The 16,056-nt window shown below is 40.6% G+C and overlaps 1 protein-coding gene across 1 annotated transcript in view; it reads left to right on the top strand.

Annotated features, from left to right (window-relative positions):
* LOC129181684 (chemokine-like protein TAFA-2) overlaps positions 1–16,056 on the top strand; it is a 137,445-nt gene that overhangs the window by 59,235 nt on the left and 62,154 nt on the right. The gene's annotated exons all lie outside the window — the stretch shown is intronic.

Genomic DNA, 16,056 nt, shown 5'->3' with positions numbered 1-16,056 from the left:
TTACAAGTGTAATGAAGCCTAGCACGACAAAAAAGTGGACAATTGAACAAGGCAGATCAAGCAGGTAGGATTGGCTCTGCTTCAAGCGAGACGGGCAGCCCGTGAAGCATTGGGGAGTTAGCGCATGAGAACTTTGACATGAACAAAAACAAAACAGCTAAAAGCACTATTTAACACACAAGGAATATGTTTGACATGAACGAAAGCAAAACAGCCAAAAGCATTCTCTCCCACACCGCTGGAAATAAGGTATTGCAAAGGGCAAATGAGGCAGATGTAGTGCAGGATGAAGAGATGATTGTTGTCAGGTAGGCCATCAGACATGCTCATTTTTGTCCCCTTTGAGAGGAACTTTGCTTTTCGCTGAATCTCACTGGTATTTAAATGGAATATTCATGAAGGGTGGGACACTGCTTGCTATTGCAGAGTTTTCTAAATTTATGGAACTAGACAGAACCATCCATCTATCCGCTACGAAGAAACATTCAACTCATAATTAAGTGACACTGCCTCACTATAAGGTAGTGCCAATCTGTGAAAATGGTGATGATAATGAAAATGTTACAATTACATATACAGTCATCCCTCGACACTTTGTTCGAACATCACACCCTCACTCAATGCCTCACTCTATTGTGTTTTTCAAAAATGTATTAATAAATTATCAGTTTCTTGGTTAACTCTGCCTTATTACAGTATTAGTCCAAAAAATGTATTTCATTGTTTACATTTAATCTGTAAAAATGCAAGCATGCTTTAGCCCCTATATGTTACGTTAAAAAATGAAGAAAACCTTTAAGATTAATGCATCCGTGCCTTTTTGTCATTGCATGTCTATATTATTGTTTACAGCCTAGGTGGGGTACGCATACCCCCAGGGGCACGTCAATTGTCATTGGGGGTACGTGAATACAAATGAAAAACAATTAGCGCGTAACACTCACAATTACAAGCGCATCTGAACGCCTCAGCACAGAGCACACGTCATAGCAGAAAGACGGAAGGAGACGCGGCATGAAGTTCTTCATTGCTCTGTGTGAGTTATATGAATAAGTAAGTAAGTTTGATGATTATGTTGTGTATTAAGAGTGTTTAATCTTGAAGGTTTAATTTATATTGGTGTTCCAATCCCCACACTGTGAAAATCTGTCAATGTATGTGCGTGTCAGGATGAGAGTGTGGAGATTCCCCTAAAAATTAGGCTTTATCGCTGCTTGTATGAATTTTTGTACTTTGGGTGCTGCTTTATCATGTTTGTTCAACTTTCCCTTTCAATTTGGTGTCAAAATAATATGCAGATTTAAATCATAGCGATTGCAAGTGGACAAAAGTGAAGATCAAGGATGACATGAAAGATACAGTATGTAGGACGAATACTTAGATACTTTATTCATCTCCAAGAGAAATTCACATCTTTGCAATGCATCAGTTTTATGTAAAACCTTTATCAAAATTTGACCATACACAATACAAATTTTTTAACCAGAATTACTTACCAAAAAAAATAATAATTAATCATGTTTAATATTTCAATTTAATGAAATGTAGAAATATTTTTTGTTTTTTAATTGTGCAGCAGTAGGGGGTACATGGCTTCAAGTCAAATGTCTGAAGGGGTACGTGACTGTAAAAAGTTTAGGAGCCACTGGTTTACAGGATGCACATGCATGTGCATTTACCATTGGTAATTTTATTTGCCATATCTGAAAATGTCATGATCTTGTATTATTGCCTCTTAGCAGCTCAGATGCTGTAGTTCCCTTTTGGTCATTATCAAGTGTTCCTTAGCCTTGGTTGTGTCTTGTTTTCTCCCCTCTCCATTTCAATTAGTGTTATTGTCAAATTCTGAAGAGTAAATTTGCTCAACTTCACCTTTATCAATGAGTGTGTCCTGAATAACACGTGTTGTAAACCAGGAGTGTATTCTAAACCTAGCATCATGATATTTTGTGTTCCCAGTGGCGGAGCTACGGGGTGGCCGTGGCCACCCTTGGTCACTCTCCGACCATACCGGTGGCCACCCACATGGCTGGGGGGAAATTTTGACAAACACGGCTCTGTGGTGCAGAACATTAGTTCAGCCTAACCGCCGTTTTTCGCTTGAACGCATTTCACTGCAGCACACAACTTTCCCTGTGGAGGAGTTATCAATAAAACCGCATCTTGAACATGAACTGCAAGCGGTAGGTAGGTTTTCCATAATTACTTTGGTCGGTTCCGGTCAACTTTTGTCACTGTGTTGACTGACTTAAATTCTGAATCGTGATTCAACACATACATCTGTTACTAATGGAAGTTCTCTGTAGCACCATGAGTGAGTATGTAAACCAAGGAATCTAGAGTTAAAACAGGACTGCCGATCAGCATCCACTTCCGTATTATGCCCTGCGCGGGTTTGGCCGCCATGATGGAGAATAGAATCCAGAAACTATGCATTGAAAACATGTCCTCGGCACACTGCTCAGCTATCAGTTGCTCTAATAGACGGTCCAAAAGCTGTGGCGGAGCTCTGTGATCACTCCACGGCCACCCCACTGGCCATCTAGACAATTCCGGTATCAACTTATTGCCACCCCCTTGTGAATAATGGTCTCACCTTGGCCACCCCAATGAAAAATGTCTGGCTCTGCCCTGTGTGTTCCATTAGCAGCATGATCTCTCGAATCAGATACAGCATATTCAAGGGATGTGGAATATATGTACTTTCTCACGTTTTGCAAAGAAGACTGCCTGCTTGCTAAAACATTAAACTAGGACACAAGAAAGCAGCCGAAATGGCTTTTTATGAAAGAGGAAAGCATGTTTATAGCTGATATTTTCAACCACATGCTGAAAATAATAATCTACTAAGGTAGAAAGGTGGTGGACTTTGCTGGGAGGCTTTCTGATTCATCGCCTGTACTTGAAAAACCATGCTGACAGAACCAAAGCAGCCTGTGAGGAGGTGACTCAGTAAGACTGGCTATTTGTTGTGCACATGAGTGCACCAGGGGCAAAAGTAATCCAATTTAATCAGTGAATTGATTAGCAAAATCTTGGAACCATTAGTTTCTTTACTCTTCTTTGCACAAAACATTGTTGGATGAATTTGCAAGTCAGAATAGTTTAGTGTCCACAAGATCGGTGGATTAACGGACAAACTAAAAACATTACATCCTCCAATTTATGTATACAGTGTTCCCTCTTTCATCATCATCAAGATGTTTTGTTTTGTTCAGCAGTGGTTTTCCTCTTGGAAATCTGCCATGCAGGTCGTTTTTGCCCAGTGTCTTTCTTATGGTGGAGTCATGAACACTGACCTTAACTGAGGCAAGTGAGGCCTGCAGGTCTTTGTTGTCATTGTTGTGGGGTCTTTTGTGACTTCTTGGATGAATAGTGACTGCGCTCTTGGGGTAATTTTGGTTGGCCGGCCACTCCTGGGAAGGTTCACCACTGTTCCATGTTTTCGCCATTTGCGGTAATGGCTCTCACTGTGGTTCGCTGGAGTCTCAGAGCTTTAGAAATGGCTTTATACTATTTTCCAGACAGATGTATCTCAATTAATCTATGTAAATTTACGTTTTAACAGGGGGGGCAATCACTTTTTCACACAGGGCCATGGAGGTTTGGATTTTTTTTGCTCCCTTAATAAAAAGTTTCATTTAAAACCTGCATGTTGTGCTCAGTTGTGTTGTCATTGAATTATAAGTTTCATTTGTTTGATGATCTGAAACATCTGAAACAAAACAAACAATTGTGACAAACATGCAAAAAAATTAAGAAATCAGGAAGGGGGCAAGCACTTTTTCACACCACTGTATCTATATACATATATACATATATATATATATATATATATACATATATATATATATATATATATATATATATATACATATATATATATATATATATATATATACATATACATATACATATATATATATATATATATATATATATATATATATATATACAGTGTATATATTTTTTTAAACCAAAAATCAACAAATTAGCTGGGCCATGAATGATGAATTGCAAATGTGTGGGGATTTACTGTACTTTTGCTCTGACTTTGACCATGCAATTTTAACATAATACAATCAGTGAAAAAAAATCACTGATCTTTTGCCTGTCCAAATCCTCCCCTTTTCTCACTCCATCTTTTGAGTCCCACTCCATTTCTCACTGCTGCCCTATAATTCCCAGTGCTTCCATCCTCCTCTCGCCAACTTTTACTTTATTTCACAGCTATTAAACCAGGACATTTCAATCAGGTTGCACAGCGTGAGTTTCTGCTGGGGTAGGGAGACCAAGAGTGAACTTTTTTTAATGCAGAAACTCTTTCTTTTCACTTCTCCTCATCCGTGTCACCTCTCTTTTCTTGCACACCTGAACTCAACCTTGCTGCTTATTTGTTTATGAGTCTATTCCTATTTTGTCCTCCAGAGGTGTTTGCCTGGTGGGTGGTGCAGCAATGTTTATTCCAATGTCTTTGTACACCGCTCAGCAACCACAGTAAATGCATTTGAATTTGCAGTTTGGCTTCTCTTTCTCTGTAACTTGAAGCTGTTTTGCATGAACATTACATTTAGATGGGAGTCAAGTTAGCGAGAAGAATGCTCTGAAATGTTTAAGGCCAACACATTCTGTTCTTGTTTCATTAGAGATGAGCATTACTTTGCTGCTGTTTCTATGTTTTTGGTTCATCTAACACCAGGCGCGGATTTAGATGGGGGTGTGGGGGGTGTACACCCCCCTGTTTTGAGGCACCCACAATTTTTTTTGCCTGATTCTGATGTATGTCCATAGGGACATGCATCTGGCACGCATCTGAATTATGGGCGCGTGGTGGACGCATATGCCAGAATGCAACCGAGACGCATGCTATTCCTGAACCCACTGTCAGGCTGATCATTTACATTGAACATTGAACGTGTGCTGTACATGGCTATTCAGGTGGAGGTGCAAAATAAAGGTTCTGGCATCATGACTATAAGGAAAACTGTTGTCTATTCGCAATGAAAATTAACCAAAAAAGCGATTGCCAGTGACATAAAATTATACTCAAATCCTCAGAATTTACAGCTGCTTCAAATTGGAAAATATTTCAAGAAATTGAGCTAAAATGGGTTTCTCCTAGTACCGGTCATTTTATAAATACAATGTTTTGGCTTAAACGATACAGTATATTCCAAGGATAAAAATAACAACAAGCTCTTAAAATTAAGGACATCAAATTGGCCTCAGATGCCACCAGATTGCAGGATATGAGGTCTAATTTTAAAAATTTTTCTGGGGGAGGGCCCGCAGACCCCCCGCTCCATTTCCAGCGCCTCGACTTACGGCCTTGGCCACACCCCCCCTTTTCAAAAAAGCTACATCCGCCCCTGCACACTGCCCCATACAGTGCAAGAATTCAAACACAGTGCAATTCCGCTAATACAATATCGGAACCGCTTCTTGTTTGGTTGTCAGAATAAAACTCAGATCTTCAATTGTAGTGTAGGTTGTTTGACCAAACGAGACCTAGGGTAATTCCAATGAAAAAAAATAATAATAATTTTAAATTAATAAAAAATATTAACCTAAAGTGAAATGACCATTGATCCCTACCATGCTTCACATATCAAATTAGTCAGTTTTTGTTCTGATCAATCACAGGTTTTACTTTAAAATTGTGACACCTATAGTATTTACAATGAAATATAGGAATGAATTGTTAAAAAACGCTAGATCTAATTATCCTTGAAAAAAATAAACAAATGTGTGACGTGTCTGATGTCCAAAAGATGGAGCAAAATGCGTTTACACCAGATTCTAAACATCAAAAGTTTTCAGACACTTCAACTAGTGATTGGCATAATATTGTGTATAGTGTATTGTTAATCATGCCTTGAAGAGTTCGATTCGCCGTTGGGTTGGCGTGTGGAGTTTGCATGTTCTCCCCGAGCGTGTGCGGGTTTTCTCCGGCTTCCTCCCACATTCCAAAAAATATGCATGTTAGGTTAATTGTCGACACGCTGTGAGTGTAAATGGTCTACATGTGCCTACATGTGCCCTGCGATTGACTGGCGACCAGTCCAGGGTGTACCCCACCTCTCGCAGAAGTCAGCTGGGATAGGCTCCATCATACTCGCAAGCCTAGTGAGGATAAGCAGCATAGAAGATGGATGGATGGATGCCTTGAAGAGATTGAGGCCAAACGGAGTGCACTATTTTCCTGCCAACAGCAGAGGTGCCACTGATTAAGTTTCAGCTAGTTTGCACTCTATGGAAACCCCTGTGGTCGCATTAATCTGCTCAGTGCTGGCATAGAAAAAGGTGTTCAGAACATTCTGACATACTATCCTATTAAAAATGATTTGCTAATCATAACCATCACAAATAACAACAGAGATCTTTTATATGAGGTAGGTACTAATGGCCAAATGTCTTAGTTTGATGTGTTTAAAATTGCATCACCTTGCATCTTTATAAGAATCACCCACCTATGAATCTGTCTTGACCTCAGATATTCAGGCGTCATGTGATGGTTTATCATTCAAAATTATTTATGGACAATAATCCCTGAGAGTATCAAGATAATGCATGCCAAGACACTGCTGAGGGTGCTATGAACTGAGGCCATAGTCTAATGCTGTTTTTTCAAACGTTATTTTGTTTTTGCAGTGATGCAGTAACAAATGAGCCACAGGCCACGGATGGCTCCCGAGCCGCACTTTGGCCACCCCAACTTTGTGGCTCTTGGCGTAACTACAGCTCGGCTTGTTGGCTCAGTGTGGTGCGCGAGGGGTAGTGCAGAGAGAGAGACTGGCCAATGCGTTACAATCGTCAACCGTAACGAGCCGCAGCACAAAGATTTTCATGGAAGTGCACGTCTATGGAGTTATATTTGTGCCTTAATTTTGAGGTAGCAAAAGGCAGATTTTGAACCGTATTAACATGCAATAAGTACTGTTGTGTACTCAGGCACATCGCTGTGCTCTGTCACTCCCTCTCTCTCTCTCGCTTGACCCTTCTACACGCTACTCACGCAACCTTTTTGGTAGCGTGGCGAGGGGATCCGGTGTACGTGCGCTAGTATCTCTGGCCGGGTTTCGGAGACTGGCTGGAGCTGGCAGGTTGCTGCCTGGAGGGCGGCGAGGCGCACGGGCGTGTTGGTCACTCTCCGGGAGGGGAAGACAATGATGTAATAATAATTTTTTGTCTCGCGATTGACTGGCATAGTCCCAAAGATCGACCAGTACCTTGTGATCGACGGGTTGGTGACCCGTGGTCTAATGATTCAGATTAGATTAACGCTGCGAACACCTTGAATGTTATTTTTGCAGCCAAGCTGGAAGCATATCACAGCATGAGCCTCTCCCTCCTCTGAGTCCTTTTTGACCCTGTTTCCTTCCGAATTCTGTATTTGCCCTATTTTTCTATGCTGTCTTGTGTGACAGATGCTTGGAAAATAAGCACACATTCCCTCTTGAATCTTAAGATATCGAAATGTACTGTATGTATGTCATGTATGTATTTGTTCAGGAGAGATTTCCTCTACTAAATATATTTTAATAACCCCACAATAAGATTTTTCCATATCACCCATGGCCTCTTTAATTATGTTCATGGTTCCCTAGAGTTGATTCGACTAGCTTGCAAATCGCTTTCTTCCATAGTTCTCCCAGAAGTGCTTGAAGCTGTGAATAATGAATGGGACACCTACTTATCCTATATAAAAGCTCAATATGTGTGAGCTCAAAACATTGTGACCGCACAGAGGCATCCATTATTGAGGGACCTTTACAAGTGTCTTCCTATTGTGTACATGCAGCTTTAACGAAGCACCCCTTTTCCAAAATAGAAATTCAATGCTGGAAACATTCACAATATAGATAGATAGATAATGGAATCTCTATGAGAAACAGTGAAGCAAGTAATGAGCGCACTGGTTTATACAAGATAGGAGATGGTGGATGTGGCCAATTTTGCTAAAATAAAAATAATTGTATGAACATTGTCTCCATTCTGCATAAAGTTGATATTGCAACAAAATGCACAGGACTGTGATTTTCCGTGTTTGTGTGCACAATGGCGAGGAGCTTCAGTATTCTTAACAGCAGCTCTGGGAGTCATGCGCTGATGGATGCTGTGCTCTTTACTGATGTACTGTGATCAATGCTGATGCTAGGAAGGAGATGGACAGCAAAGAGGAGGCGAGGTAAGGAGAGGTAATGTGCTGCCTCTGCAGATCTCTCTCATTTTCTCGCCATCTCTCTCTCTCTCTCTCTCTTCTAGTCTTTCTGATTTAATCCTCTCCGCTCTACATGAGCTTCCCAGTCTGCTGAAGCGGCTCCTATCTGCATATGCCGCACTCTTACTCTTGCCTTAACTAATATGACACAGTGTTTCCATGCCGAGCATATGCTTTGCAGGACAACTTTCAGCAGATTACTAGATTAAGGATTAAATACAGAAAGTTTAGCGTGTGAGAACATCCATGTCTGTGTGTGTATGGTGATGTGTATTTATCCTTTTCCAGCTCAGGTCTTTAAAAAAAGGACACACACATCATGTTTGTCTAGCTGTCAGGCACAGCCTCTCATGTTGCCTAAATGTGGTTAAGAGGCTTTTATTTTTAGTCTTTTGCTGTTGTGAGTTAAATAAAACAGCCGTAATGCAGCTTCACTAATCCTCTCACACTCAACTAATCCTTGCAGAACACCACTGTAAATACTCTGTGGGCTGCATTAAAGCACAAATCACTCAGTCTCACTCACTGAGTGTTGCTTATTTTGGTTCAGATTAATTGAAATGTCTCTGGTTTGTTTTCATATGACAGCTAGGTCCCTGAAATAGGCTTCCTCCTTGAGCATGTCTACATTTGTGTGTGCGCGCACAACGGTAACTGATTAAAGTAAAGTATTGATTATTTTTTTGTCTCTGTAACCTACGATCTCAATATTTATTTTGAATTTACAATCTGTTTAATTCAATTTGAACGTCAACATGAAATACAGTGGTTTTTTCCACTTCCTCAAATATAAACAAATGAATGACCTGAACCGTCACAATACACTCATTTAAATACAGTCGTCCCTCGCCACTTCCTGCTTCGAAATTTTGCAGCTTCACTCTATCACAGTTTTTCAAAAATATATTCATAAATCATGTTGTTTTGTGGTTGAATTTGGCATATTATTAGTAAAAAAAAATGCATATTTAAGCAAATTTGCATTTTTGCCAAAATTAAGCATTTTCAATGCATTTTAAAAATGACTAAATGAACTAAAACACAAATTTAAGGCATTCAGAAGATGCGTTCAAAGACGTCGATGATATGTAGTATTCTAATGTTGGGTGAGACACACAAGAACCAGACTTGATCACCAAGCTTTTACAACAGGCTTTTATTGCAGGTTTGAATGATCTTACAACAGGCACACTAATCCTTAATACAAACCCTTAATAAAGCTAAAACTCAACTCTGAACCCCCGAGGTCACTTCCTGTCTGCCCCTCACTCAGCTCCCCAAGGGAACACATTTACAGTAACATACACAATCACTACTCTTGTTTATGTCTTAAATAGCTTATTTTGTATTATTATGTCTACTCTATTGGGGAATACGAGTATAAAAGTGACTATAAGGGTGTTATTTCATGTCTAGAGGGCTTTAATAATGTTAAGATCTGTATTTAGAAGGTCTTAAACAGGTTTTCTATGCTCTACCTACAAAGATATTCCATTTATAAATAAGGAATCCTGCTTTCATGGAAATTCACTTATCACGGTCAGGTAAGCTGCAATACTGTACTGTGAAATTCAGTATTTGAACCCAAGACATTCTTATGTGACTACTTCAAAAGTTGAAAACTTTAAAAACTTTTGAAAATATTGTTATTTTATTTGATTTTATATTGATGGCTTATTATGTAAATGATATTTTATATAGATGCATTTAATTGTCCATTAGGCTATATAGTTCATTATTTTTCTGCCTCCAAAGCAAATTGTATGGGGTTAATTTTTAAGAGCCAGTTGAAATTCTTGTGTTGTATTTAACCTGTCCTACTGGTATTGAAAAAAAAACAGCAACATTGTTGAATGACTGTCAATTGTTTCTTTCAACCTGAGCCTCATCCACTGAATTATGAAGATACCCGAAGAAACACAGCACGTGTTTTCCTTTAGAAGGAAATCATAAGGGTTAGCGGCATAGCACATTTTGTGGCAAGCAAAAATATCAAAGAAAAAAAAACAGCAGAAGTAGTCAAGATCATCATAAAAAACCCAAAACATAATTTCAGAGTGCTTTGCTGTCCCTGTCAGTCATAGCGGTCGTCATTTTTTTCCGATTTTCAGGTTCACATTTACATGATGTATTTGTGTAAATGGACAGATACATGATGCCCCAAACAAATGTAATGTGTCTTTGTCAATATGCCAATTTTAAGCTCATATTTGGCCATGGGAAATGAAACAATTTAGCTAAAGCATGGTGGCCTTAAATGGTTCGAATGGCTTCATAATGCACTGATGGGAGACAATTCTGTTACAGGGTCCGTGGGTTAGGGGTTGAAATACTTGACTTCAACTGGGCGTTGGCGACCTATTTGACGCCAGTAATGTGCAATTTAACGAAAAATGAAGTACAGCTGTTTACGTTACGTGTCGAGACCACCCGCGAATGGTGAAAAACCACAAGTAACTGAGACTCCCATAAAATCTCTATTTTTGACACATGACTTTCTCCTATGAAACTACAACTATGAAATAAGAGTGAAAAGACGTCACGGTGTGGTGTGATGTGGGGTGGCGTGGTACTGAATCCCGAACGATGAGGCAGTAGGCAGGTGAGGCTTTACAGAATTTTTTCTGTCCCACAACAAAAAGGCTACGGTGCCAGTAAAAAGGGACACCATGGAGAAATACAAAGTACTGGCTGAAGGCAGGCGCTGCTGAACGCTCAAGCAAAACTGAAAAAACCACAGGTGTAGAGGTAGCATGGAGTCGTGTATCGTGTATGGAGTCGGCTTGGAGTCGAGAGGAATAATCTGGTGTTCCCCAGCTGTTAGCAGTCAGCCTAAGTAGAGGGCGTGGGCAATCAAGCTCAGGTGCGTTCACCATCTCCGCCTCCAGCCAGGAACATGGAATCTGGAACAGAAGGCAAACCAAAAGGAGACAGGGGCACCAAGCAAGTGCACGTGGAACGTGACAGACGTGATGATTTTGACACGCTCCCCCGGGGAGTTTTCTGAACTGACGCCATCTTGGCTGTGACGTCACTGTCAGATTCAAACACAGATAGTCATGAACTCAGAGGTGAAACTGAGTGAGATTGTTTCATTTTTGAATGAGAAGGGGCTGCTTTATAAAACATGCTTTGGCGTAAATGTGTGTTTTATTTTGATGACATACCGGATACAAAAAGTGTTACGCAGAGTTTGTGTTGCTGAAGGGACTGGAAGGTTGGTTGAGAGCTAATTAATTTTTTTTTAAATTCAGACAAAAGTAAAACATATGCAACAAATATGGCATCAATGTCAAGTAAATTTCCAGGATAAAATAGTGCCACAACAGGCTGCTTTAAAACAGAAAGTGAAAGTCAAATAAGGAAATTAAAGTATACCTAATTAACAATATAAATGGTAAACAAGAAAATTAATGGAAAATGAAAATATAAACTAGGGGTTTGTTAAGACATGACATGGTGGTGTTGTGGCGACAACGTCAAGATGCAGAGATGGGACCCAAGTGCAGGTAAAAGTAATTTCATTAATAAAGATTGCAGAGCAGAAAAAGGGATCCGGCAACAGAAAACCCCACAAGCACAATGCTCACAACAAAAGAAGCTTGTGGCTGAACTAAGTAGACGGGAAACTAATTCGTGCCAGGTGTGCATGGGCAGGAAAGTCTAACAAAATAAGAGCATGACCACCGGAATTAAATAAGGAACAGAACACAAAGTCCAAAATGTGACACGGAGCGTGACAGGGTTTTCTACAAGACTCAGATGGTTAATTGTATGAGACCTTGGCTTGTATTGCCTGAGGTTGAGAATAAGGAAAGCTACATTGTGGAATCCTGCTTGCCATCTGTTTGAAACCATTCATATACAAAATGTGACAGAATTAGTTGTCAGGTTTCTCAGGTTTTGGACAGATGCGATACTACAGTGTGCATGACTGATGCTGCTCACAGAGGTCCAAGGAATGCTCAGGTCGTTTTTGTGTAAGCGCAGATATTTGAAAAATTTGGGGGAACATTGGTTGTCATAACTATGATGTATGATATAACTATGATATAACACACAAAAAAATGGCAGTCAAGTGTTTTTTGACTGCCAGTATGTGGCACAGTCAGCTGCAAACTAAAAGACCACTTAGCCTTGGAATGAAAACCGATATTATTCTACGATTCGTAGAATAGATCTAGTAAAAAATATGTATTTACTTACTGAAAGAGACAGGTTGACTACAAGATAGGCTAGAAAGATGATGTTTTGTAAGCAACTCATGTCTCAAACACTTACGGGTGACACCAGCATCCAGGCGCAAACACAGCCATGAACGCATGTGAACAAAGTGACACATTCACAACAATAACATTCACTAATATTGTGTTGTGAGGAGTATGATATGTTTTACTGGCAGTGATACCTACAACAGATAGCACATTAGCCGCCTCGCGAGAGTGTCACTTCGGAATTTGCACTGCAATAGCCGCCAGGCTGGCTACTATGGAGCGTATTAGCGGATATGCAAATGGCCCGCGAGCCGTGGGTGTGAGACCCCTGCCCGTAGGTGTGAATGAGAGTGAATGAGATTGTTTAAAAGTGGTCAGTCTGGGGAAAGATACATGGTGAGACTAGCAGGTGAATGATTAGAATCACTATTATTAGTCTAATCGTGTAGGCAGGTGTCTATATGTGCCCTGCGATTGGCTGCCGACCAGTCCAGGGTGTATCTACCCCGCCTTTTGCCCGAAGTCACCTGGGATAGGCTCCAGCATACCTCCGCGACCCTAATGAGGAAAAGCGGCATAGAAAATGGATGGATGGGTGTGTAGGCAGGTTGTGCTAGTTACATGCCTTGCAGCACCACTGTGGTGGTTCTTCAGTTTCCTTCCCACAGAGTTGTAAGGGAGACTAATCAGCCACTGTCGCCTTCATCTGCCCTCCCTCTTTCCTTCTCAACTCTCTACCTCTGGCTCTGCCGCCGGCCGGCCTCAGACTCACCAGGGTTACTCTTTCATTTGAGGAATGGTGTGAGAGACAGGGAGAGGCACAGGAGGAGATGAGTGGAAGGGCGTAATGATCTGTCCTGATGAATGCAGTTAGAGAGAAAGTGCTGATGCCAGGGAAGTGCGACTTTATGAATTGATGGACCTAATGCACCAATCACAGAGCTCATCACATCATTTGCAGGAGCCAATAAGGGTGCTTTAAATGACTTTAGCTTTTAATGACATAGCCCTTTGGATATCTTAAAAATGCATTCATTAAATACACTGAATCAAACATTTAGTATAAACACTGCTTATGTGTGGTGATAGAAGTTATTGATTTTGCACATTTGGCAGCAAAATTATGTTTTTCAGTGTTATCCTTTTGTTATGTGAGGCCATAATGTTATCTAAATGGCAAACAATGTTGAGGCAGCATCATGTCACCGCTGTTCATCAAAGCAGCATAATGGTCCTAAAGGGCTGTGTTAAGGGCGATCGGAAGTGTTTTCTCATTATTCATTTTCATTTAGCAGAACAGAGTAGGAAACAGTTTAATTGGCTCCATACCCGGCCGCGATAAGTGAATTTCCGTGAAGTTGGATTCCTTCTTATAAATGGAACATTTTCATAGTTATGGCATAGAAAACCTGTTTACAATCCTCTAAATGTAACATTTTAACATTATTAAAGCACTGTAGACATGAAATAGCACTTGTATAGTTACCTTTACACTCGTATTATCCAATATACTAAATATAATCAGAGAAAATAAGCCATTTAAGACAAATACAACTTGTGGTCGTGTGTTGCCATAAACGTGTTTCTAGTGATGTCAGGGGTTCAGAGTTGAGTTTTAGCTTGGCATTGGTTACAGCCGTGTTATTATCTAGTGCATGACAATAGTACATGCGGCGCGCATTATCCCCGCATGGGTATGCATTGTCACCACCACTTCCCGCATCTGTGAAGCAGTGGTAGTATTATTTAGTCCCACTGTGTACCACGTGACGCCACGCAAGAGCAGGCATCACCCGTAGCTTCATTAATTCCTGTATTTGCAAGGGACCTACAAGATGTTGAACTCTAGAGAAGAAGCTCTCATTGCAGAAAAGAAAGGTAAGTCTATATTATCTCGAAGCTGCAGAAAGAGAATGTGCGAAGAGCAGAAAGGATGCATAGAAACAAGGAGGGACAGACAGTGTGGGAGAGGGGAGAGGGAATTGCTGACTAGAAGACATCACTTTGGGCTTTATGATCACTTATTAACAGAAATTCACAAGGAAGATCTAAGAGTCTACAGAAATTACTTGAGAATCCCCCCCCCCTCCCGACTTGCTCCGAGAAGTGGTGGAAAAGTTAACCCATTCATGCGAATGAGACGTGCTTTGATGTGCAGCGCCCGCATTGTTTAGGCATAGGTTGCAGCGTGTTCACAGTGCGGTTGCAGCGTGTTCACAGTGCGTTCATGACCAGTTCATGGAAATTATGTGTGCCACAACTCAAATTTCTAATTTTTAGCACATAGCCCCGCACAGTTCACACATACTTCACACCTGTTTACGACCAATTTACTCAAACCTGACCAAAATACATAGTGCGGGATGCTTTGAAAGCTCATCATAGGCTACTATTATTATATATCAGAATACCATTTAACAGTTCCTATTATATAATTATTTGGACAAAATGTCAAATGACACACCTCCTTATCAAAATTAATAGCTCAGTAATGGTTTGGCGAGCTCTGTGTGTTTGTGTGTGTGTGTGTGTGTGTGTGTGTGTGTGTGTTCCCCCTCAATCTTAATTAGCCAACTTGCAAAGACATCGAAGACAATTGTATGCTTCCACCTTTGTGGAAAAAGATTAGAGAAGGCCATTTTCCTGAGTAAATCTTAAAAAAAAAAAAGCTGCATCAATCTATGCTATTAGCCGCATTAGATGTTTGTAGTTGCCAGTGACAATGTGTGCATTTTATTGAGTGGCTGTGTGCAGTAAAGCATAAGGGGCTGTCCAAGCTTTCACGCAGAGTAAATAGCAAGTCATCGCAAGCCTGATAGCAAGCCATTTATCTCGATCTATGAAATGACACCTCCACGACAGGGTGACATAAACAGCAACAATAACTCATTCACATAGACACAGGCATACACATTGTCACAGAGACAGTGTATATATTTATACACACTCACACATGGACACCTTTTAAAGTGAAATACACAGTGCTTGACGTTTACGAGTGGCTGTCCTTATTCCTTTGACAGGGAGGGAATTCAGACAGAATGAAATGCTCATCGACATGCTTGCTATGCTGCCTCTCCATTCTCTCGCTGGCAAAATAACCATGACAAGGAGGAGGCTGTTTGGAATGAAGACAGTTGTTACAGTTCTGTTTTTTTCCAGAATGACTCAAGAACAAAGAGCCTGACGCTACAATAAAACTCTTCAAATGATAGCAATGCTGGCTGGAAAGCGCTGGAGAACGATGAAGCAGATGCAGGCGCTTGGAAGGAAAACTTTCAACTATGTGGGAGGGAATGGAGAGAGGAGGGAAGGGGACAGAATGAAAAATGAGGAGACCTGGAAATGCCTGGAGTGCTTGTAAAAAGTCACCTCCAGTCAGGTATTATTACAAGGTTTCAAACATGAACATCTTCAGCACACACATACACGCACACAAAAAAGGTTAATGCCTCAGTGGTAATGCTGTGTTAATACATCTGAGCACAGCATTTTCTATGCAATCTCGCCTGCAGTACATATTAGCGCAAATGGTCTGCTGGTAAAGATGGTGGCAGTGGAGCTTCTAATATGTCTAATATGTCCAGATGACCCGCATACTGTAGCTCTGTTTGAAACGAG

Source organism: Dunckerocampus dactyliophorus, chromosome 1 (genome assembly GCF_027744805.1).
Source record: "Dunckerocampus dactyliophorus isolate RoL2022-P2 chromosome 1, RoL_Ddac_1.1, whole genome shotgun sequence".
In the NCBI taxonomy this organism is placed as follows: domain Eukaryota; kingdom Metazoa; phylum Chordata; class Actinopteri; order Syngnathiformes; family Syngnathidae; genus Dunckerocampus; species Dunckerocampus dactyliophorus.
The sequence above is the reverse complement of the archived record's forward strand: the minus strand, read 5'-3'. Positions and strand labels throughout refer to the sequence as shown.